The following is a 23,218-nucleotide window of genomic DNA, read 5'->3' as shown; positions in this document are numbered from 1 at the left end:
GACACACAACAGTCTTTATATATGGGACAAAATAGTGTAATTAATGTCATGTGTCTACGATTGCTCACCAGTGAGAAATAATTCATTGGCACATATGCTGGTGTCATAGGCTGGTATGCTGAAACTGATGGCCTATTCACCATTTGATCCTCCAGCTTTTATGCCAAATAGTAAAAATAAACAGGTTTATTTTTGTGTGCGCTTTAAGGTTAGCTACTAGTAGCTTATGTTTAAGTTTAATAAAATGTAACCAAGGCACTCGATATAGCCTTGTGACCAAGGGTGACCATGTGTTCAACCATTTGTTGAAATTGTGGGGAAAATCTAAAATGTTTCCTTTTGGCCTGAGCCATTCATATAGCCTGCCTATTAATGAGGTCTTCCCATGTCATTTTATTACTAAGCTACATGCTCAAATAGTCATATTGCCTGTTTCTCCAGCATGGGGTCTGGCATGGATTCACATGCTCATGAATATTCACCGTCGTCAGGCTGGGAATCCTCGGTAAAGAAAAAATAATTTTCAGTTTTGTTTCTGAACTTACTTTCTCCTAATAACCAATCACTGGTCTCTGGGTCATACTGCCCCAGCCAATGACTGCCCTCTACCTAAGCCCCTCCTCTGGCAGCCATATTCAGATTTTTACCACACGTTCAAGTGTTGGGAGTCCTCGTGCTATAGCTCTCGAGCTTTTACTCCGTTTTGTGATTTTTCAAAGAGTTTACACTCATTTTTTTGGTCATTCGAGCCTCAAGCTCCACCGTTTCTACTTCCGATCAACGGGGACCCGTTTTGGATTTTTCTTACGCCCCTCAAGGGCGAGCTTTCGTCGAGTTTCACTTCTTCAAGGATTCCAGAAGATCTTTGAGGCCCAACCCGCGTGGACATGGCCCAGGACAAAGGAAACGCGACACCCCGATCCAAGCTTTTCAGGAGCTGCCATGGATGCGGATTACAAAATGTTTTCAAAGAAGATGAGCACTCTCGGTGCCTCTACTGCCTTCACAACATCAAATCACAAGTGGAAAAGGACTGTGCAATTTTGTAAGAATATGCCCGAACAGACAATGAGAGCTCGTCGTACTCGACTCAATAACTGGCTGGAGTGAAAGAGCCCAGCTGCAGTTGAGAAGAAGTCCGAGCGGTCTTCTAAGACCTTTCAGGGCGCACTGGCAACGGGAGCCCAACAGAAGGCAAAGCACCGCGCGTTTGTGGGCACTAGGAGCGCCGATGGGTCAGGCTCTTTGGCTGCCAGGCAGGGCGTGATGTTACAGACGCAATCAACCACGAACCAACGCTCTGGCTCGGAGAACCCGGGTAAGCTTCGGGAGAAGCCCCGGTCAATCTTGACAGCAGCAGCCGAGGGGGAGTGAGGCAGCAGCCCTCCCCCCCCAAGGTGAAGGCCTCAGGCGCGCCCAAAGTCACGTAGGCCCTGATTCACCCGGCTAAGACCTCCATCGAGGGAGTCGTGGCGGCCCTGGCGAAGCCTTCGGAGGCTATCCCAGTGGAGACGACCTCCGGGCCTAGAGTTTCCCTGCCACCACGGAGGGAATCTTCTTTTCAACCTATCAATAAGACCCTTGCGAAACCCCGGGCGGAGAAAGAGGGAGGGGGCACGGTAGACATTATGGACATAGATACCACCTCTGAAGATGAGCTGGCTGGCGTTGCAAAGATCCTGGACAAGAAGTTTGAGGAGCTCCGGTCCTAGGGGAGGGATCCCGACGAGGTGGACGAAGAAAGAGACGGTGGTGCCGACGAGGAGCCGCGGACTGTGGAGGAGACGGAGGATCCTTCTCCCCAACCGTCGCTCCCGTCGCAACTGGTGCCTATGACACAAGACAACTCAGGAGCTATCTTGATGGCTATTCAGGCCTTGTATAGGGAGATGAGGACAAGGTTGCCCTTATCCCCAGCGGACGACCCAGCGGAGCCTGGACCGTCGGGAAGCCCACCGAGCAAGCGGAGGCGAACCCATCCCCTTCCTCCCTTCCAGCCTTCACCTCCACCGAGGGATGAGATGGGAACGGAGACGGGGATGATGGGGACGGGTGACGACGGTGGTTATGATGAGATGTACCTCCATTCACCACCTCTGCAGGCCTCCCCCTCCCCCCCCGACGAGATTTGCTCGTTCCACGCCATGATCGCCAGGGCATCTGAGCTCTTCGAGCTCTGCCCCGAAGAAGAAAAGAAGGAAGGTTTCCTCTACCAACGGCAGGAGGCCAAGTGGAAGACTGTCCTCTCAGTCCCGTTACTGGATGACATCTGGGACGAGGGGCTGGCGCTCCTGAAGAACCAGTCCACGGCTCCTGCTAAGAGAGACTGGTACGAGAAATTCCGTATTCTGCCCCTATGTGCCTTAGGGCACAGTCGTCCCCGGATTCAGTGGTCTCCACAGCGGCTAATAAGAAAGCGGGGGGGACGACGGCTTCAACTTCAACATCCCCGCCGGACGGCAAGGGGAAGAAGCTGGACGCCGTGGGGCGACGGGTCATTTCGTCTGCGGCAGCGACTATTAAAGCGGCCAATGCCCTCACGATCGTGGCACGCTACGACAGGGAGCTGTGGTTCAAGATTGCTCCCCTGCTGCACTTCCTCCCGGACGACAAGAGGGCTGAGGCCCTAGAAATCCTACAGGAAGGCGGGATAGCTTCGGACTACGCCATTACGGTGGACACGGACATCGCCGACACCGGCTTTCGTCAGATGGGCAACAGCGTTTGCCTTCGCCGGCGCGGTTGGCTCAAGGCCACCGACTTCCGCCAGGATGTGCAGACCACGGTTATGGACATGCCCTTCGACAGAAACAACCTGTTCAGCAAGACAGTGGACGAGTCACTGCAGCCCATCAAGGCAGACACCGAGACGGCTCGGGGCTTGGGTGTTCTTCAACGACGATGGCCGTCCTTTCGGAACTCCAGAGGCAAGCAAGGTGCCTCCAAAGGATTTGGTGGCGGTTCCTCGTACCGCCAAGCGGCCTGCTCTTTGTCGCAGGAAGCCTACAGAGGACGCGGCAAGACAGGAGGATCGCGTCGTCGCCAAGGAGGCCAAGGTGGCAAGGCCGCGACAAAACAGGACTGAACCGGCTGTGGCGTCGGGCCCCCACCCGAGCACCCCGGTGGGAGGCCGGCTGACGAAATTTGGCAGCGTGTGGGAGTCCATCTCCACCGACCGTTGGGTGCTTGATGCCCAGGTCCACGGGCACACCCTGGAATTTCAGAGAAGGTGCCCCCGCATACTTCCCGTGGCCAGGAAGGAAAACCACATCCCACAACTACTTCTGGAGGTACAAGTGATGCTAAGAAAGGGAGCCATAGAACTCATGCCAAAAAGGCTCCGGGGCTCCGGAGTGTATTCGTGGTACTTCCTCGTCCGGAAGAAGACTGGCTGTTGGCGGCACGGCTCGCGGGAGAGGTCCCGCTCGGACAAGGGTAGCCGTTCTCGCCATGCCGTTCCAGGTCCCTGCCCTTGACGCGCTCGAGACCGCGTGATCCTGTGCCGTCTTCAAAGAAGACGTCGACGCCTGTGGCGCCAAGGTCGTCGGCGATTTCTCTCGAGGCTCTGCCTCCGAGGGGGTCGTCGACGCCTAGGTCGTCGAGAGACACGCTCGGAGCTCTGGCTTCGAGGCCTGTGTCGACGCCGCCAATGCTGGCGGCACTGCAGCTGACGTCGACGCCTTTTCTGTCGACACCGGCACTGACTCGTTCGGCGCCCTCGATGCCTTTCGAGGTTGTGGTGTCGGAGGGGCCCCGTGGCACGGGGTTTGCACCTAGAAAGGCTCTGGCTAAGGTCAGGCGCTGCGCTTTGGTCCCCAGAGGTCTTCCTCTCCCCGTCTGGAGTACATTTCAGAGGGTGATGAAGGCTCTGATGGCGGCTTGGTTCCGGTTACGGTTTCCGATGAACTTATCTCGGGCCATAGCCAGTTTGATGACCTGCGACAGTCGCTGCATGATGCCAGTGGACTGGACACCTCTCCGGAGGTGGAGTTTTGTAGGCCGGAGCCTGGCACTCATGCCGATTCTTCATATCGGCGCCTTATGTCTCGGGTCACCGAGTACTTGGGTTGGTCGGCTCCCCCAGGGGAGTTCGTTCAGGATGATCTCACGGACATCCTTGATCTCGGTCCCCCCACTGACCTGGTTTTGCCTTTTCATATGGCTCTGCAGAGAAGGGTGGCGGCGGCTTGGACTGCTCCGGAGAATCTCCCGGCAGGGGGCAAGTCTTTGTCGCGAAAATACCATCCAGCCAGTAGCGACCCCTGTTCAGGTGCCGCCCTCGGTAGCCCGGGACCTTCTGTGGTGGGCCGTCGAGGGCAATCTGATGAAGGGGGCCCCATTTTGGCTGCCCTGGCCGGAGGTGACGATCGTGACGGACGCATCCCTCACGGGATGGGGAGCTCATGCCAACGAGTTGACAGTCAGCGGTCGTTGGTCTCCGTCGGAATCCAGACTCCATATCAATTTGTTGGAGCTGAGGGCCGTCAGGCTAGCCCTGAAGGCTTTTCTGCCGACTGTGCGCGGAAGGAATGTCCTGATTCTAACGGACAACACGGTGGCCATGCACTACCTCAACAAAAAGTGGGGGGGCAGGGTCACTTCCGCTGTGCAGGGAGGCGATGCAGCTCGAATTCTGGGCCATCCAGCAGAAAGTTTTGATCTCGGCTGTTCATCTGGCCGGAGACGACAACGAGACGGCGGACGCTCTGAGCAGGCAGAGCTCGATCTCTCACGAGAGGGAGCTGGCTCAGGAGATTCTCCTGGAGATCTTCGCCCTTTGGGGGACCCGTCAAGTGGATCTCTTCGCCTCCAGTGTTAACCGGAAGTGCGAAAGGTTTTGCTCGTGGGAATTTCCTCCAAAACGAGCCTTAGGAGACGCGTTCTTGTTGGAGTGGTCATTCCCACTGCTGTACGCGTTTCCTCCAGTCCCCGTCATCCCGCAAGTGCTGCGGAGGTTCGGTTCCCGGATGATCCTCATTGCTCCGGCGTGGGCCCGGAGGACGTGGTACCCGGACCTTCTAGACTTGTCCATCTGCCCTCCACGTAGTCTTCCCTACCGAGACGATCTGCTCTCACGAGAGGGGGGTCAGGTTCTCTCCATCCAGAGGTCAGATCCCTCAATCTTCACGCTTGGCTTCTGAAAGGTTGAGGTATAAGGATTGGGACCTGCCTGAAGACGTGATGGAGGTGTTGCTCTCGGCCAGGCGGCCATCAACTAAGTCTCTGTACCGTTGCCGTTGGAGAAAGTTCTGCGACTGGTGCAGAGTTCAGAATGTGGATCCTTTTGAATGTGACATTCCCATGGTTCTGTCTTTTTTGCTTTCTTTGGCCCACAGGGGCTTGCAAGTGGGGACCATTAAAGGTTACCTGGCGGCGCTGTCCATATTTAAGCGCTCGTCTGAAGAGTGTTCCTATTTTATTTAATTCCTTTAATTTCGCAGTTTTTGAAAGGGCTCACTAATGTGTTCCCTCCGTCACCTTTTCTGGTGCCAGGTTGGGATTTGAACCTTGTTCTTAAGTTTCTTATGGGTGCTCCGTTTGAGCCTTTACATTCTTTCCCTTTGAGGCTGTTAACTCTGAAAACTGCGTTTTTGGTTGTGGTTACTTCCGCTCGCATTCTATCCTCCTCCACATCCTGGTAAGGAAGAGGAGAGGCTCCATAGGCTTGATCCTAGGAGAGCGTTGAGCTTTTATATTTCGCGCATGTCCCTTTATATTTCGCGCATGTCCCGGGTCAGAGTGGACGATCAACTTTTCATTGGTTACGCTGGAAAGCGTTTGGGACAAGCTGTGACGAAACAGACTTTGTCTCGGATTATTTTAGCTATCTCCGAGTGTTACCGCTTGGCGGGTAAGGATCCTCCGGCTGGCTTGCGGGCCTATTCTACCAGGGGAGTGGCTGCGTCTACTGCTCTGCAGAGGGGAGTTCCTATTCGTCAGATCTGTGATGCAGCCACCTGGGCTTCAGTACATACTTTTGTACGTCACTACTTCCTCGATTGCATCAGAGAGCAAGATCTGGCCTTTGGCAAGGCAGTTCTCTATTCCGCTATTTGATTGGGCACGCTAAATTTGTATTCTAAATTCTTTCCCACCTCCTTGCTTGGTACTGCTTTGGAAGTCTGTCATAGATATGGAATACGTCGGAGGACCCAATCCCCTCGAAGAACAAGTTACTTTCTTACCTGGTAACGTTCTTTCGATGGGATGGTCCGACGACGTATTCCATATCGCTCCCTCCCTGTCTTCCCCGCTGTAGAATTTCTTTTGCAATTGCAGCTTGCGTTCCGCAAGGCCTTGTGTCTGACTGGCAGAAAACTGGTGGCACATGTTCTGGGGAAAAAACTATAACTGAGGTTATGGGCGTCGTGCGTCCTACTTATCACATCGGGTGACGTCGGCCGTCGGAGGAGGCCCTCGGGGACGGCGCATCGACGCAGACGCCAAAGATTTTCTGAAGCAGCACAGCTGTGGACATTACCTGTCATAGATATGGAGTAAGTCGTCGGACCATCCCATCGAAAGAACGTTACCAGGTAAGAAAGTAACTTGTTCTTCTCTCCTCCGCCTCCTAAGCCGCCACCTATACTTCTTCCTCCAATAAGCAGGCCAGGTGACTTGGAATGAAGCAACTTGCACTCCTCATGGCTGTGTTGGAGGGTGGCAGTGTATCACTCTACCCATAGCGTCTTGGATGACCATTACATCTGACCCATGGGTGCTTTCAGTGGTTATTCATTTTGACAAATCCATTTCTTTATCCTCTTCTTCCCTGACCCTTCCTCTCCATTGCCATCTTGACAAAAGTGAGTATTTTAGGAGCTCGAGCAGCCTTTGGTGAATTGTGCTGCAATTGTCACTGGTTTTTCTGATTCTAAACCGCTACGTGGAAAGTGTTGTGTTTAAAATTGGGTTACCAGAAATTCAAAAAGTACACTTTTAGGAAGATCCCAGAACCCATTCCACTAGGGGATTGGTGGATACTGCTGCTCTTCTAAGAAATATAATTTTTGCAGTAACGGGCAAATTACTTAAAGACCTTGCATACTGTCGCATTGCACTATGCTTTGTATTCTAATAGAAGCACAGATGCTTGCATCGGGCAAGGGTCTTTGTTTAGTTGAAGAGTATATGGATAGATTTTGTCCCATTTGACAGTTTGTATTTTTTTTCTCCTTTTTTTTTTATTGGTTTACCTTATCCTTGTGTAATGAATGACCTTGCGTTTCTGTTCAGTGTTCATGAATATCATATGATGGTGAAGAAAGTTGTAATTAGCACCCTGACGGGGGGAGCCTGCCAATCAGATGGCTAAGAACGTGGGCTTAAACCGCCGGTGCAAGCCGGCATTCCATGCTGCCATCTCCCCCCCCCCCTTATACTCTGTCCCCTTATTTTGATTTTTCACCGTCCTACTTACCTTCGCCGCATCCGATCCTTCCAGAGGCCGCTATGGAAAAGGTAAGAGGTGCTCTGTATGAAGCCTGCCTTCCCTTGCCATGGCGGTCTTGTTTGTAAAGGATTTTTTTCATAAAACAGGATACACTGGCGCATCCCGTTCAACAAAGGAAATTCCTTTTTCAGCACCACAGGTTACCGTGAGCTGAGTGTTCCCAAACAGCCCTTTAAGATGAGTAGCGGTACCCTGGAGATATATGGGGATGCAGATTGTATTGATATATCAATAATCAAGACGACACAAATAGTTTGGCAAAGTTAGTCTGTTTTAATGTCAAGTATCTAAAACAGGGAGTACAACGAACATCAGCAATCGCTTGATATTCTGACCCTACTTACTTCATAAAAAAGCTGGGCTTTTGTACCCAAAATTGGTCATCCCCGACGTTTTGACCTGCCTCCTTAACGACGTCATCCTACGTGGCAAACTACAAAAACCTAACGGGAGGTGGGATTGATTCTAAGTGAATAACTAAGCATAGGTTCCATATCTGTATAGAGTAACGGATAATTGGATAGTTAACATCAGGTGGGGCAACTAAGCCCTCCCTTCAAAATGGCCACTATGAACATCACAAAATGTCCGATGTCCCATTGGCTACACAAGCTATAGAACCCCCAACTATAACTATGTGGTCCCCTACAATTGGTTGGCTTCTAACCCCTGTCAGTACTTTCCCACCTATGTTAGCAGCACACAGACTGAGCAACCAGGTGCAGGTGAGCTTGTCTTAGCACCAGCTTCCAACCAATTAGCATATCCTCCATCATCACCTCAGTGGTCCAGTGTCAATTAGTGCTTAGAAGATGGCCTTGAGTTTGTATTATTCTCTTAGAATTTTTAAGGAGTATGGGCACCAGCCGGCCTCCGTGTGTAGGTGTGATAATCTCGCTCGTCCATCTTCCTTCTATCACGTGACTGGACACCATGAAATTGAGCCTTTTAGTGTATTTGATTTTATTCTTCAATAGTCCTCTGGCGTCTTTTTTTGTTTTTGCTTTACCTCTTTGAACAGGAGCTTCTGTTCTTTCACATTCATTGTATCCAATTTCAGCCAGTTCCAGTTTGATAAGACGTTGGCTTTCTTGGCTCAGTGAACTCCTTAGCTGAACTTTTATTCTGTTTAATTCAATTGCTTTTCTTAACTGCAACACTAAAATGAGGCCTTGCTTTGTCCAGTACTGCTTATATGCATAGTGGAAACATCCATCCTTTACTTGTCCATATGTTTCTATAGAGGTATATATGTATATATATTTGGCGCTTGGCACGGTCTAATCTATTTAAAAGCAAGTTGATTTTACAGCCACACTGGCTCCTGTTCACTGTTACAGTCGAGACGCTGTTTCACGCGATTACGCTTTCAATTGACCTTGCACCTGCATCTTAAGTGGAGCCCACAATCCTTCTATTTTTTGTTGTTTACCACACACATTGTGTTATTAATAAAGACTTCCCACTACTCAGCCTCAGTAGAAGAGCAAGTGCTCGAAACACGTGTCAGGCTACCTTTTTGCTGCTTGCGTTTCATTGCATCTGTACACGTTTAAACTAAGTATCTTCATCAGGTTTGTGGCATAAGTCTCTTCATCTTGATCCCAAGATGTAACTTATCCTTGGTACTTCTTTGCTTTATAAATCGCCTACCTCTCTGGTCCGGTTATCCTTCTATATGGGTGTTGATTCAACTTTGTATGACGTCACCATTCATCTTTTCCATTTAGTTTCTCTGCTTCTTCAGGAATCTCGTTCAAATGGCCATCATATTGTCTTGTATGCTCGTATGGTTTCCTCAAAGGGTACTTTACCTCCCATATTCTTTTAGGTATAGGTATTCTTATGGGTACTGCAGAGTCCGTGCTCTTCTCTTTGCTGGTTTAACTGTTCAGTATTCGTCACATACTTTGGTTCATACTTTTCAGGTAATGTAGGCGGGGTAGTTGGAGTGGGGGTACTTGGCTTCTCCTCTACACTCCCCCCTCTGGGTGATTTATCGACCACTCTCACATCTTCTACATCTAGACATCCTGGTCTGAAGAAATGCTTCTTAGGAATCCATATTTTTGACTCCCTTCAAGCATCCAGCTGTTTTCACATGCTCATCCTTGTTCCATGTCATGAGCATGCACTGTCCACTTTGACTGCAATAAATCCATCTTCCCCACATACTTCTTATGGTCATTTGGGTACAGGAGCTTTGTTCCCTCAGGTGAATGGATACTGGCCTTCACAAAGTCTCGGATTTCTTCATCATTCAGATCTTTAGGCTTCCATACTGGTTTAACATCAATCATAATCTTCATCCCTATGGCTTTCTTAGCTGTCTTCTTGCACTGTAAGATTATCTTGCTCACACAGAATCCAAGCAACACTAATATGAACAAAGCTCCAAGAAATGTGAACATATCTGCCATCCATTGTGGAACCCACTAGAAGAGTGATCCAAACCAGCTGTCATCAGCAATATCTTCGACCTCTTCTATCATCTGGCCATGGAGTTTCGTCAGCATGTCTACGGTCTCTGTCAAGGTTCCATTCTCGTCATCATTAGAAGGTATAAATGTGCAACATGATTCTCCGATTTTGGCACAAACACCTCCATCCATTGCTGTGATAATGTCCAGGACGTACCTGTTCTGGAGTCATCAAGTCGTATGGCTCTCATCTCCTCTCTGATTGCATTGAATCCCTTTATGGTAGTGTTAATCATCTGTAACAATTCCCATCTGGTGACCTGAAGCCACTTGGTATTTGCTCCAACCTGGATCCTTGGCATGAAGATCAAGGTGAACACTGAAGAAGTCGGGCTGAACAGTCTATGTTCATGTACAATAAAGTCAAAAGCTGTTATTGATTTGGCAGAGAAGTAGTTCTCCCTCTTCATTAGATTTTTCAGCACCACAGATCTCTTCTTGCTCAGATGAGCATCTGCTTTTGGGAAACTATTAATGTTCATGTCACTTTTAGGAATTCCCAATGCAGGGACATGGACATTCACCAATGTGGAGATTCCTCACCAATATTTAGGCAGTCTGATGTCGGTCTTGGCTCCACAAGCCCAGTAATGATCCATGATTAATGCTGTTCCAATATTCATTCCTGATGCATTGAAGATTCGTTCACAGTTTTGATTCTCTCCCGTTTTTCTTGTACCATTGTTTTCGAAGCACAATTTAGAACTTTCCATTGGTACTATCTGCAGGGGTCCTCCTCTGTCTTCAACCCATGTCAGTAGTGGTTTACACAACATTTGTGCATTCTCAATTGTTGGTTGGTAGTGACCCATTATTACCCAGTCTCTGCAGATTACTGGTCCTCCTTCCCAGCCATCTGGTGATGGAACACTTCCCCAAATCTGCATCTGGCCTCTGTTTTTCCATCTTCGGATGTCTTATGTAGATTGTCCTGGAACTTTCCGTTTTTGATTTAATTCTCTTCTTATTCCAGTTCCTTTTACTTCAGGTTTCTCCTATCTGATGACAGTATTCTTTGTCTTGGCATTGTTTCTTGTCTTTATAGCTTGAACATAGTCATCTTCATTTGGATCTGACTATTCAGTTGCCCATTTGAGAGAGGCTGTTCGACCCATGAATTGGCCTCTTGTAGAAAGCTAGGCACACTATGCAGTGTGTAGTTAGGACATCTATTTCAATAGCTATGAAGATCTTCGACTTCCCCATGCTGTATGGCAGGAGTGCACATACAAAGCATTCTTCATCTGACGTCCTCCTTCCAACTTCTTTAATGTGTTGGTACCATATGTTGTTTCCCAAGTGTGCTGTGCTGTCCAGATAAGCATTCAGTTCATAAATATCTTCTTTGATGCTTCTTTTGCTTCTCAAACTCTTCATGTAGTTTTCTATTTATTTTAAAATGTGTTTATTTGCATTTGTTAAACACAACTTTGCAGCTTCAGTGCTATTTGTACAAACAGTTCACAGTACTTGTAATGGTGCATTGGTAACTACAACATATGACAAAACAAGTAACTTTCTTCACTTGTACTACCTAGTTTCACGTTCAGATTATAGGCGTGCCTGACGGAGTAGCAGGATACATTAGTTCGCTGTCCTGGGGGGTTTCGGAGTGGTGGGATAGGATACAGCAATGTTTCAAAAGAGTCCAGGCCAATTACTAATTAATGCAATTGTCACACTTCAGGGGGGTTTGTCATCTGACGGGTTGAACATATCTCTGATCAGCGCTTTCCAAGCCTCACATTTATCACTCCCGTCCGGTCCTGCCCCTCCGTCCATATCCTACTTTCTGCTTCAGCCCAATGTTCAAACTCATTGCACCATCTCGTGTAATGCGGGCCTCTTGCAGATTTCCAGGCGATCGCTATGGTTCTTTTGGCTAGAATGCAGGCCATGTCCATAAACTTCAGGACGTCTTTGCTAATTTTAGGGTTTGTGCCTAGGAAGCACTATTTCAGTGACCATTCATACCTAGCTATGGCCGCCTTCTTGCAAGATTGTTCAATTTTTGTCCAGAAACTCTGTACTTGGGCACACATCCAGAACATATGTGTTAAATCAGCCCCCCCCCCCCCGCACCTGGGGCATATCGGTTGCACATTCCTATTTAATGTGGCTATCCTGCACAGTGTCATGTTTGTGCGGTACAGAACATTCAGTTGTATCAATTTAAAGCAGGGATTCCTGGATACTTCTTTAGGGTAACTCAGTGGCCTTTCCCATTCCTTCTCCGGTATGGCCATGCCCAGGTCTTTTTCCCACAGTTCCTTGAACGCTGTACTTTTGGGATTGGGGATATCTGGGTGTGCTATATAATCTAGAGACCGGGCGCCAGCCATCACTTGGGTTATACATTAAGGTTAGTAAAGCGTTGGCTGCCGGTTCCGCGGGCCAGCCATCCCATTTTTCTACAGCGGTTTTCCTTAGCTTTTGGTATCCGCGGAACTGCCCAGCCGGCACCCCTTCTGTTTCTTGCAGTAGCCTAAATTCTCGGAAAACCTCTTCTTTGTACAGATCACCCCAAGTGTATATGCCCCATTCCTTCAACCGTTGCGCTGTTGCAAAGTCAGCTTTGACTCTGCAGGTGTCAGCAACAAGCGGCACCTCAGGTGAGTAGGGATTACTAAGTTTCAGTATAGACATTGTTCTCCTCCATATCTTCCTTCCCAGTACCACCACCATGTGAGAGTGTCCCAGGAAATCTAGCGGCACCCATAGTATTTCCTTTAGCTTAGCAGGGGCCACTAGTCATTGCAGTAGTTCCGTCTCAGAGGTGCGCTCATCAGCTAACCATTTGACTACATGGCTAAGTTGGGCTGCCAAATAGTATTTTTCTAGATTCAGCATTTGTACCCCGCCCTCTGTGTAGGGTAGACCTAATGTGGCGAGTGAGAATTCGTGACGTGCCGCTCCCCACAAAAATTCACGAAGTAGTGCTTCCAGTAGGCGGAAGAATTAGGCTTTTATGTAAAAGTGTACATTCTTAAAGTAGTCTTGGGAGGATAATCATTTTGGTGATAGCCACCCTGCCCATTAAAGATAGTGGTAGCTTGGACCAGAATTTCATGGAACCCCTCAAGCCCTTCACTACTGCTGCCATGTTGCTTTCGTGCATTTGTTCTGGTGTATATCGCATATTTACCCCAGGTATCTAAACGATTCAAGCTCCCAGCGAATTCCGACCTCTGGTAACTCCCCGTTGTCTTTCCCTCTTAAACCAGCTATCGGGAATATGCAGGACTTTGTCCTGTTGAATTTAATTCCAGACACTCTTGCATAGTTCAGTATGTCTGGAACCACTGGGACGTTCAGGTGTGGGTCCCTCGGGTACAGAAGCACATTGTCTTTCATGTAGTTTTCTATGACCAAGTCTCTAAATGTATCCACATAGCTTTTTCTGGCTTGTTTGTTTGCAGGAACCTCTGTCCTGGTTCCCTGTGTAGAAGAAAGTTCAACAAGTCTGTCTCTCTCCGTCTGTCTTTTTCTGGCAGCAGCTAAGGACAGCCATAATGTTTCTACTATAATCTCTACGTATGACTTTTCTTTGGGACTTGTGCTTGGGCCTCTTGTCACTGGACCAGGTGTGTCTCCATGCATTCTCTGTGTAGGCCCAACCTTTATTAACTCCTTACCTTGCCTGATCCGCCGACCCTGCCTCTGGCCTTTAAAAGCATTTTCTAAAACAAGTGCTGTGATTGATTACTAACAACATCCATTCCAAGCTCTGGTATCTTCCCCTCTTTTCTTGGGACAGGAATAACTATGTAGGGTCTAGGCTGCCTTGTAGTTGCCACGCTCACCTTTTCCTTCTGCTCAAAAACCTATACAGGAGTCTTGGCCCCATATGCTCCTATATAAAATGCAGTTCCCCCTGTCAGTGAAAGCAATATTAGTATGAATATAATACATGTGTAGATTATACAGTGGTATGTGATTTTGCAGCATCTAATTCTTGGACAATCTGTGTGTCTGTTCTCATGGCGCAACACAATGTTGCTATTGAAATTCCCCATCTCGATCATTTGATGCTAAGGAAGGAAAAACAAACTTTAATGGCTCTTCATTTTTAGATTGCTTTCTGGAAGCTGTTGTCTTCATTTAGCATTTGTCCTCGATCAACTATCTGCTTTCTGGATGCTAAGAAATTACTTCATCCTTCTTTCTGGAACCAGTTTTTCACCAGTCGGGATGCAAATGTTCCTTTATCGTGAAGAAAAATGACCTCCGAGTTCTGCTTCATATATCTGTTCCCAATCGATGCCTCGAATTTGCTTCAGTCCAGATGACCTGTTGCTTCCCTGACAGCATAAACAAAAGGTTTTGTCTTTTATTCACTTCTTCGATCTGTCCCTCGGAGGAAAGTTTTCTACACTGCTCTGTGATTTCTTTCAGAATAGATGCTCACCTGGATGATTCTACCTTCCAGGATTACATTCAAGTTTGCAGTGTTCCTTGGATCTCTCCGAAAAGTTAGCACATCCGTGTGTCTTCCAACAAGGTGCAGATATTTTTCAATTAAACGAAAGAACACCACACTGACCAGTCTATGTGCTGCGTCGGCTGATAAGGGCATTTGTGTTTTCTTCACTGTACTCTGGCAACTTCAAGAATTCTTCAGTGATGATTATAAGCAATCTTCTTATGAGTTTCTCATTGTCGGGTCTTGAATCAAAACTGGAATGCGGCAAGTTCTCCCCACCAGTGAAGGATAAGAACGTAACACCAACTCAAAATATGTAAGTATGTTCCTGGAAAGGTCATCACTGGGTAACGCCATGATTAGAACCAAACAAAAACTCTGTGTGGAAAGAATCTGGGTATTGTACTCTCTTCCAATTGCTGTATCCATGATCAGAATCTGGCATACTCTTATTCTTATCAAGGCTTAAGCATGCCTCAGTCCAAAGTCAATAAGCTACTGTGGCTTTAAGGATGCAGATCTTCCCTTAACCCTGCAACGGTGTTCAGTTAAAGAATCGAATACAAAAGGATCGAATGCAAAAGGTGAGAGTCAATAAGATCGAAAACCAAAGGTTTGACTTTTTTTTTTAATTATATATATTTGTGGGGGTTTTCGTTTAGGTAAAAAAAAGGGTTTTTTACCACAAAAACAGGGTTGGGAGGGGACCCCCCCAAAAAAAGAAATGTAAAAAAAAAATTCCAACCTTTTGATTCGAGCCTTTTGTCATTCGATCCTTTTGATTCGATACTTTGACCTATAACCCCCTGCAACTAAGATACAAAGAGTGTTCGAACGTGTCCTTTTACCCTTTTATTTATAGCTAAAAAGGGAGTGTCCAATATCAAGCCACAGTCCAACTTAAGGGTTCTTCACACTTTCCACTTGCAGGTTATGCGTCCTTCTTCCTCGTCATAGATCTCGTCTGCATGTGCTGTGGTTCTTCCCCGATGATTGTTGCTTCTTCGCGGAGGGGTGTAGGCAGAGGGGTTTCTCCAGAGTATATTTTTATATCTCCCAAGAAGATCCAAGCGCGCCGACCCTGCAATTTGACAGCAGATGGCGTTACGTCCTCAACGACAAAAGGATCGTTGAACCTGGGCTCGTCCCTTCTTTTCCTTGTGTGGTTACGAACTAGGACTGCATCTCCAGGGTAAAGTTTGGGAAGTTGAAATTCCAGAGGTTGGGTTGTTAGCATCTCCTTCTGTGTTCTGTACTGCCATACACCCTTGTCTCCTACTGTCCTGAAATTACAGAAAAACTGGAAGTCATACAGTTCAAATAGTTTTGCAACTTCAATCATAAAACCTCTGTCGACTGAGCATCACTTGTAACTCGGGATGGAGGCATTAAGGGTGTTCTCATTCGCCTTCCTGTCACGATTTTGTGAGCGAAAGATGGTGGTCAGAACCTGTTTATTTCCTCAATGCATATAATGCCAGTGGTAGGCAATTCAACCACCCTTTCTTCAGAGTAAGCTTCAATTTGGCTATTCTTTCTTTTAACAGGCCTTTGAGATTTTCACAGATCCCATTTTCTTGCAGATGATAAGCCAAAGAAAACTTGGGCTTTATATCAAGCAACGAGCTGATCTGTTCGAAAACTGTATTAACAAAGTGAGGTCCATTATCCGATCTCATTACCTCGCATACTACCCATCTAGGAAACATTTCTCACACTAAAAACTTAGCTGCACAGGTAGAGTCTGGGTGTGTGCATGGACCTGCCTCTCTCCATCTAGGAAAAGGACAAACTACAACAAGCAAGTATCTATATCCATTCGACATCGTCGATATGCAAGTGCTGAAAAGGGCCGTTGGGTCTTGGAATGACTCCCCTCACTATGCGCAGTGTATGCCCAGCTGTGAATTGTTGGCAAACAATACAATTTACCATATAAAATGCAACATGTTCCATCAGGTTCAGTACAAACCAATCCTCAGCAATAGTTAAAGCAAGATTCTCCCTAGTTGGATGCACTGGGTAGTGAAGCTGTTCCAGCGCCACCCTTAATAAGGCTATAGGCATCACTTGTTTACCAGTACTGTCTTGTCGCCACAATGCTTCAGAGGGGTTTAAAGAACACCCTCTTTGCTTCCACAAATTCTTTTCCTCTTGCGGTGCCTCCCCTTGGAGCACCATAATCTGTGTTTTGGGCATATGATTATATCCCTCACCCACAATCATAATCACATTCATCCTTACATTCACATCAATGGTCTCAATATTCCTCATCCCTATATCTGTATTTGCTATGCGCTTGGCTTCAGCGTCTGCTGCTTGACTTCCGCACGAGATCAAATCTGTCCCCTTTGTTTGAGCTGCACATTTAACGACGGATATGCCCACTGGGAGTTGTAGTGCCTTAATAAGCCTGTCCAATAAGGCTGCGTGCTGCCCTGGCGTGTCGTCCGCTCGGTGGTAGCCCCTCCTTTTCCAGCATGCTAATCCTGCGTGCACTGTTGAGGTCACATAGGCAGAGTCGCTGTACACTGTTACTTCCTGGTCTGCGTGATTCTCAATCGCGAGTATCGACGCCAATTATTATGCAGAATAATGGGATGGCAATCGAGTACTCACGAGCACTCGAAATTCTCCATTTTCCAGATGTTTCACCACAGCAGCACCTGTACATCTTTGTCCATCATTTTGATCGATTCTCGAAGACCCGTCAATGAAAACAATTTCTCCCCCTGCGAGTGCATTCTCCTTTAGTATAGGGAGCGCATCACAGAACTCTTCATAGTTTGCGCTATCGTGCATGGGCTCTCCTGTGATTGGCTCAGCTATAAACCTAGCTGGATTCACTATTTTACATTAAACTATTTTAATCGCTGGATTTGATATGACTACCTCATAGGCAGAAGCCCTTTGAGAAGTCAGCGTGCCTTTCGGTTTTTCCAAAATAGCAAATAGTGCGTGTTCAATAAATAACGTCCTAGACGATCCCATCACTTTGCTTGTAGCTTTTTCTATGGCGAACGCGGCAGCTGCCAAACTTTGTTTGCATGGAAAGTGACCTTTAATTACTGGGTCCAAAATTCCACTGTAATATGCAATGTGGTTTTCTGTGTGAGTACTGCTGTCATTAAAGTACCATCAGTATGCCAGAATAAAAATAATTTCTCTGCATAATTGGGGATCCCTAGAACTGGGGCTGTGCAGATTGCTTTTTTCAATTCATCAAACCTCTTCTTCCATTGCCTCAGTCCACATGATTTTTTCTTGCATTGCCTGTGCTTTCTTCAAGGCCTGTAAGAGAGGCCGTGTATACGAACTGTAGTCAAAGACCCATGCCCCGACATAATTACATAGACCCAGAAAACTCTGCATCTGTTATTGTGTCTGGCTTGGCGGTTTTCAAAATGGCCTGAGCTCTTTCAGGGGTGACCTTCTTTGCCACATGTGAAATTAACTGCCCTATGTACAACACCTCTTGTTGACAATATTGTAATTTTTCTTTGTCAACCTTATATCCTTTGTCAGCAAGTATAATCATCAGCTGAACATAATCGCGTCTGCACTCTTCCTATGTGGTGCTGCAAACTAAAATGTCATCTACATATTGCAGCACAAAGCTTTCTAAAGCAATATTGCTCAAGTACATCTGGAGGACTCTATGAAAATTGATGGAGACTCACAATACCCCTGGGGCAGCCTCATGCTTTTTAATTGCATTTGTCTAAAGGTAAACAATGTCAAATCTTGTGTGTCGTTGCGCAGAGGGATTGAGAAAAATGCATTTTTCAAGTCAATCACTGTGAAATATGCATCAACAGGTATATTACATAGAATTGTAGACGGGTTCGGGACTAAAGGGAACTCGGCCTCTACAATTTGGTCTATTGGTCTAAAATCTTGTATTAGTCTCCAAGACGCCCCCTTACTTTTTCACGGGGTACACTGATGTTTTAATGGTGACTCTGACGTCACTAAGACACCCTGCTCCATCATGGCGGAAATCGTCTTGAAAATGCCTTCATCTGCCTCTCGAGACATGGGATATTGTCGTGCTCGAGGTAAAATTGCTCCTGGTTTCAATTTAATCTTTACTTCCCCAACCCCTTTCAGTAAGCCTACGCCATAGGTGCCAGTGGTCCATAATGAAACTGGCACTTTTGCCATATCTTCATCAAAATATTCAGGACGCTTCTGTGCTAGCATCATTTTCTGCGGAACTTCTCTCTTGGTCGCCTTTACCCAATAGGTAATGCACATTTCAAATATTACAAAATCATCAGATGGGTAATCTCCAAACAATTCTTCATCTGTGACGTCAGTCACTCTGCAGCCTTCTTTGATGGCAATTATTGTGCTCCGTCGTCTACCCCGATCAGTTGCATCAAGTAAAGCCATATTTTCCTTGGACTATAGCTCCTTTATGTCTAAGGGAAACATTTGCCCCTCCTCTTCATCCATGGGTATCTGAGGCCTAAATAGAAATTCATCTGGTATCCTCATGGTTCTACCTACTAAACCAGGTAGCCGTGTTAACAGAATACGTATCCCATAATGGAACACCTCGCGTTCAAGCGGTATTGCTCTATGCGCCATTTGCCCTGCGAATGCCATGATCATTTCACACACTTTTAAATGATGCATGCCCGTTGTTGAGCATACTATGCCTTCGTCTGTAAACGAAATGGTCGTATTCAATTTTGTCATTTATTTATTTATTCCCATTTGTTGAGCGCACAGCAGACCGAAGGCATCGTGGCGCTTGTTACAGTGTTGCTTATACTTAGTTACGTACAATTCAGGTCCGTCGGTGTTACATTGGACAAGATTATTCTTTTTTTTTTTTTTTTTACATGCATACATTGAGAGGCAGGTAACTGGGAGCGCATCGTTAGTTGAAGAGGGCAGTTTAAAGTTTTTTGTGGACAGAGAAGAGAGATGTTTCAGCTCTGACGTCAGTGGGGAGGGAATTCCAAAGCTTAGGTGCAAGGAAGGGGAAGCCTATACTTCCTGCCTTAGTCCTATTGATGCGAGGTATCGTTAATTGATTGGTATATTGTAGTCCTGTTGGTCTGGTGGATTGAGATCTGTATAAGGTGTCTGATGGGTATGAGGATGCTGAGAGGTTGATACATTTAAGTGGTTGTGAGAATTTTGAAGGAAATGCGGTCCTTGACTGGGAGCCAGTGAGCTGTCTTCCTGGCTTGTGTGATGTGGTCTCTTTTCGGTATGCTGAGGGCTGCTCTAAGAGCATTGTTTTGAGTTGTTTGGAGCCTAGATAAGTTTTATTGGGAGGTGCCGGCTAAGAGCGCATTACAGTAATCTAGTTTGGCTCCTATGGGTGCTCTAGATTGGAAAGGCAGTTATCCTTAGTTAGGAATGGTTTTATTGCATTGATGAGTTTAGTACTCAGTGCGGAGGCCGAGACTATGGCGCTGACTTGTTTGTCCATAGATAGGGTAGCATCTATGTGAACCCCCAATGTTTTGACTGAAGATAATACTGGGATGATGTAGTTATCTATGTTGAAATTGAGGTACAGCGGGTTGAGGTTGGAGAGTGTGGATTTCTGGCCTAGAATGAGGATTTCGGTCTTGGCCCCGTTCAGGCAGAGAACGTTAGTAGCCATCCACGCTTGTATGGTGGAGTAGATTTGCTGTAGGGTAGTGGCGTCTTGATAATGCCCCGTCAGGGGAAGCTGTGTCATCAGCGTAATTTGTGTATGTGATCCCAAGTTCGTCAGTTTATCGAAGAGAGGCTTGGTAAAAAGATTATAGAGCGTGGGGGCAGTACATGATCCTTGTGGGACACCACAGTGGGTGATGGAGGGTGCTGCATGAGCTGTGTTTGAGAACACTTTAATAGCCCTGCCCTCTAGAAAAGAGGTCCACCATGAGGCTGCGTCCTTAGAGAAGGGCGCTGCATGCGTAAGATGACTGTTAAGTGTGATATGATCTACCAGATCAAACGCTGCTGAAAGGTCGAGGAGGAGGAGAGTGGGCTTGTCTTTGTCCAGGATGTTAGTGATTTTGTTTTTTAGGTCTAGAAGGGCAGTTTCGGTTCCATGCCCCTTGCGGAACCCAGATTGTCTTTTTCTTAGGATTGCATTCGATTCAAGGTATAGTTGAATCTTTTTGTGGGCGGCCTTGTCTAGTATTTTCAGGAGGAATGGAACTGTTATGGGTCAGTAGTTATTGGGGTTAGCGGGATCTAGCGTTTTTTTTTTTTTTTTAAAAGGGCGCACCCAGGCCTCTTTAAGGCTGTCTGGGACTATGCCCATTTTGAATGAAGCATTGATGAATGCCGCGAGAAGAGGGGCGAGTGGTTCTGCGCAGTCTTTGATGATTTTTGGGGGGCACACATAACCCTTACATTGTGAAAGTTTGAGTTGTCTGAGGATGTCAATGACATTGGTTTCGGAGATTTCGGTGAATGAGAATTTGGGCATGTTGCTTGTTTTTACATTAGGTTGTGTCTGTACATAAGGGCTTTGCTTGGGTAAGGTTTTGTAGTGGTGAGATAACTTGTTTTGGAGGAGGTTTATTTTTGCAAGCATGGCTGATTGATTGTATGCCTGTGCACCATGCTTCGTCTTTGATGATCTCATCAGGGCATGTGGGTGTTAAAGTTAATTCTTTAAAGATACTGAGGAGTTCTTTAGAGTGGGAGTTGGCAGCGGAGATATGGTGGTTGTAGGCTTCAGATTTAGCAATGAAGATGGCGTCTGTATTTTTTGGCTATGGATTTGAAGTTATCTTTTGTGTTGTCACAAGGATTGCACTGCCAGTTTTTGAGCGCCTGGCGTTTGTCTTTCCGCAGAGTCTGGAGTTCCTCTGTGAACCAGGAATTGGAATTCATCAAATCTTGTCCTAATGTGTTGACAGGTGTTTGCCTTGAATAAAGCAGTGGCACCTTCATATTTTGCATTCTCCTACTGATAATTCTTCTGTGAAAGGAACTAGACTTGTTGCTCCTGTAAAGCCCTGAGTATTCATCGCATTGCTAGACATTAAAAATGTGCCCTCACGTATACATGAGCGCGTTGCACCCATGTCCACTAAGAAGGAAAAAGCTTTGCCGCCTATATTTAAGTCTATCCTCTGTTCCTCATGAGGATTCGGCATTATAGATAGGACTGAACACATCGGGTCTCCCAGTGAACTGTCCTATTGTGGGTACAGTCTCACTCCATCACTCGTGAATGGATTTCCTCCATCAACAGTGACGCCTCCTATTCTACGAGTCATTGGCGGTTCTGTGTTTGGGCTCTGCTGAAGTTGCATAGGAGATTGCTGCGACTGTCCTTGCGGTTGGTTACCTGCCATTTGCTGCGACTGCAAGCCTTGCTACACTCTCAGCGCTTGCTGCTGCACTGTTTGATTTTGCGCAAATCCATTTCCGCACTGCTGCGAATATGCACGTGGATTTGGCATTCCCCCCCCTCTCAAACTGGTCATTCTGCACCATCCCTTGGCTTCTACACATATGAGCCATGTGCCCTGTCATTCCACATGTCCAACATATAGGCGGAGGTATTCCCATTTGCCCATATTGCATATTCTGATTACCGTTTTACATATTCTGAAAACCACCCTGATTATTCTGCCAATTCCCTTGATTACATTGCCAACCTCTTCTTAGATAGCCCCTTCCTCGTGGAGCATATCCATTATTTATCTGATCAAACAGTCTTTGGTTATTTACTTGTGGCATGTTCACTGCCTGCTGCGAATTTGATCCGCCTACGCCAGTTAACATTACCCCTTCAATGGCGTACTTGGACAGTTTTTTTCTGAACCAATTTTGCTTCCTCAACTTTTCGCGTATCATCTTTTTTTGCATTTCTTTTCCTGCAGGAGTCTGCAATAATGTGCAATGGTTAACTGGATTTCCGACCACGGTTTGGCTTCTATACCCACTAATTTCTTTAGCTGCTTCTGTACTTGCTCTGGCAGCCCTTGGCATGATATATGATAAAATACAGGTATAGATTTCCCCCAACCCTCCCTAGTCCCGAGCGTCCAGGCGTCTTCGAAATTTTGAATGTAAACTAACCGATCGTCTCCTTCCTTCATCTTTTTTGTCATAATAGCTCCCATATCGGGCGTATCCAGATATAGTACTCATAGCGCTTTCCAAATTGCTGCTTTGCAGTTATTAAATGGCGCTCCATCATGTGCAGTGTTGACTGTAGTCACACCAGGGTAACCTGCCGTGTTCATACGTTATCCGCTCTCTCACCAAGATGGCGATTAGAAGACCTTTAATATCCCCTATAGCTAATGTATTCCCTCCTGTCATTTTTTTCTATCTCATGTATCCATTTTCCAGGGCCAGGAGTTTGCATTTTAAATGATCTCTGTCCATCTGGGGGCCACGGTATATAGTGCGGCCTGGCCCCTCCATTTTCTAACAAGGGGAATTGTGATGCTACAAACTCATTCTCATCATTTGTCATCCACCACCGGGGTAATGTTCCCACATCGCAGTCTACCTGGCAATGATCTTTACCTGCTTATGTGAGGTGGGCACTCAGCACCCCCCCACCCACTCCCCCTCTGACCATGGAGTTGCCCTTTATGTCAGTATGACTGTGTCAATGGCTCTGATGTCTTAGACATGGGTATTTCTAAATCTGACCATCTTACTCCCTTATCCATAGGCGAATATCCCTCTGGATCACATACATCACTTCTCTCTTCCCTCTGGAAGGTTTCCCTTTCTTCGTCTGATACTTCCTGTGCCAAACTCGTGCGACTACTCTCATCATCATCTCTATTTAATGTTAGTCTGTCCAAAGACAGCTCCTTGTGTCCCGCACTACAGGAGGCTTCCTCCGTGTCATACAACTGAGTGCTTTGGAGG

General features: G+C 46.7%; 1 protein-coding gene across 1 annotated transcript in view; it reads left to right on the top strand.

The window, feature by feature from the left end:
* Positions 1-23,218, top strand: part of PSMD14 (proteasome 26S subunit, non-ATPase 14) — a 1,137,097-nt gene that overhangs the window by 675,554 nt on the left and 438,325 nt on the right. The window lies entirely within an intron of this gene.

Source organism: Ambystoma mexicanum, chromosome 9, assembly GCF_040938575.1.
Source record: "Ambystoma mexicanum isolate Mex_15411 chromosome 9, UKY_AmexF1_1, whole genome shotgun sequence".
Taxonomy (NCBI): Eukaryota; Metazoa; Chordata; class Amphibia; order Caudata; family Ambystomatidae; genus Ambystoma; species Ambystoma mexicanum.
This window is presented reverse-complemented; position numbering and strand designations above follow the sequence as displayed.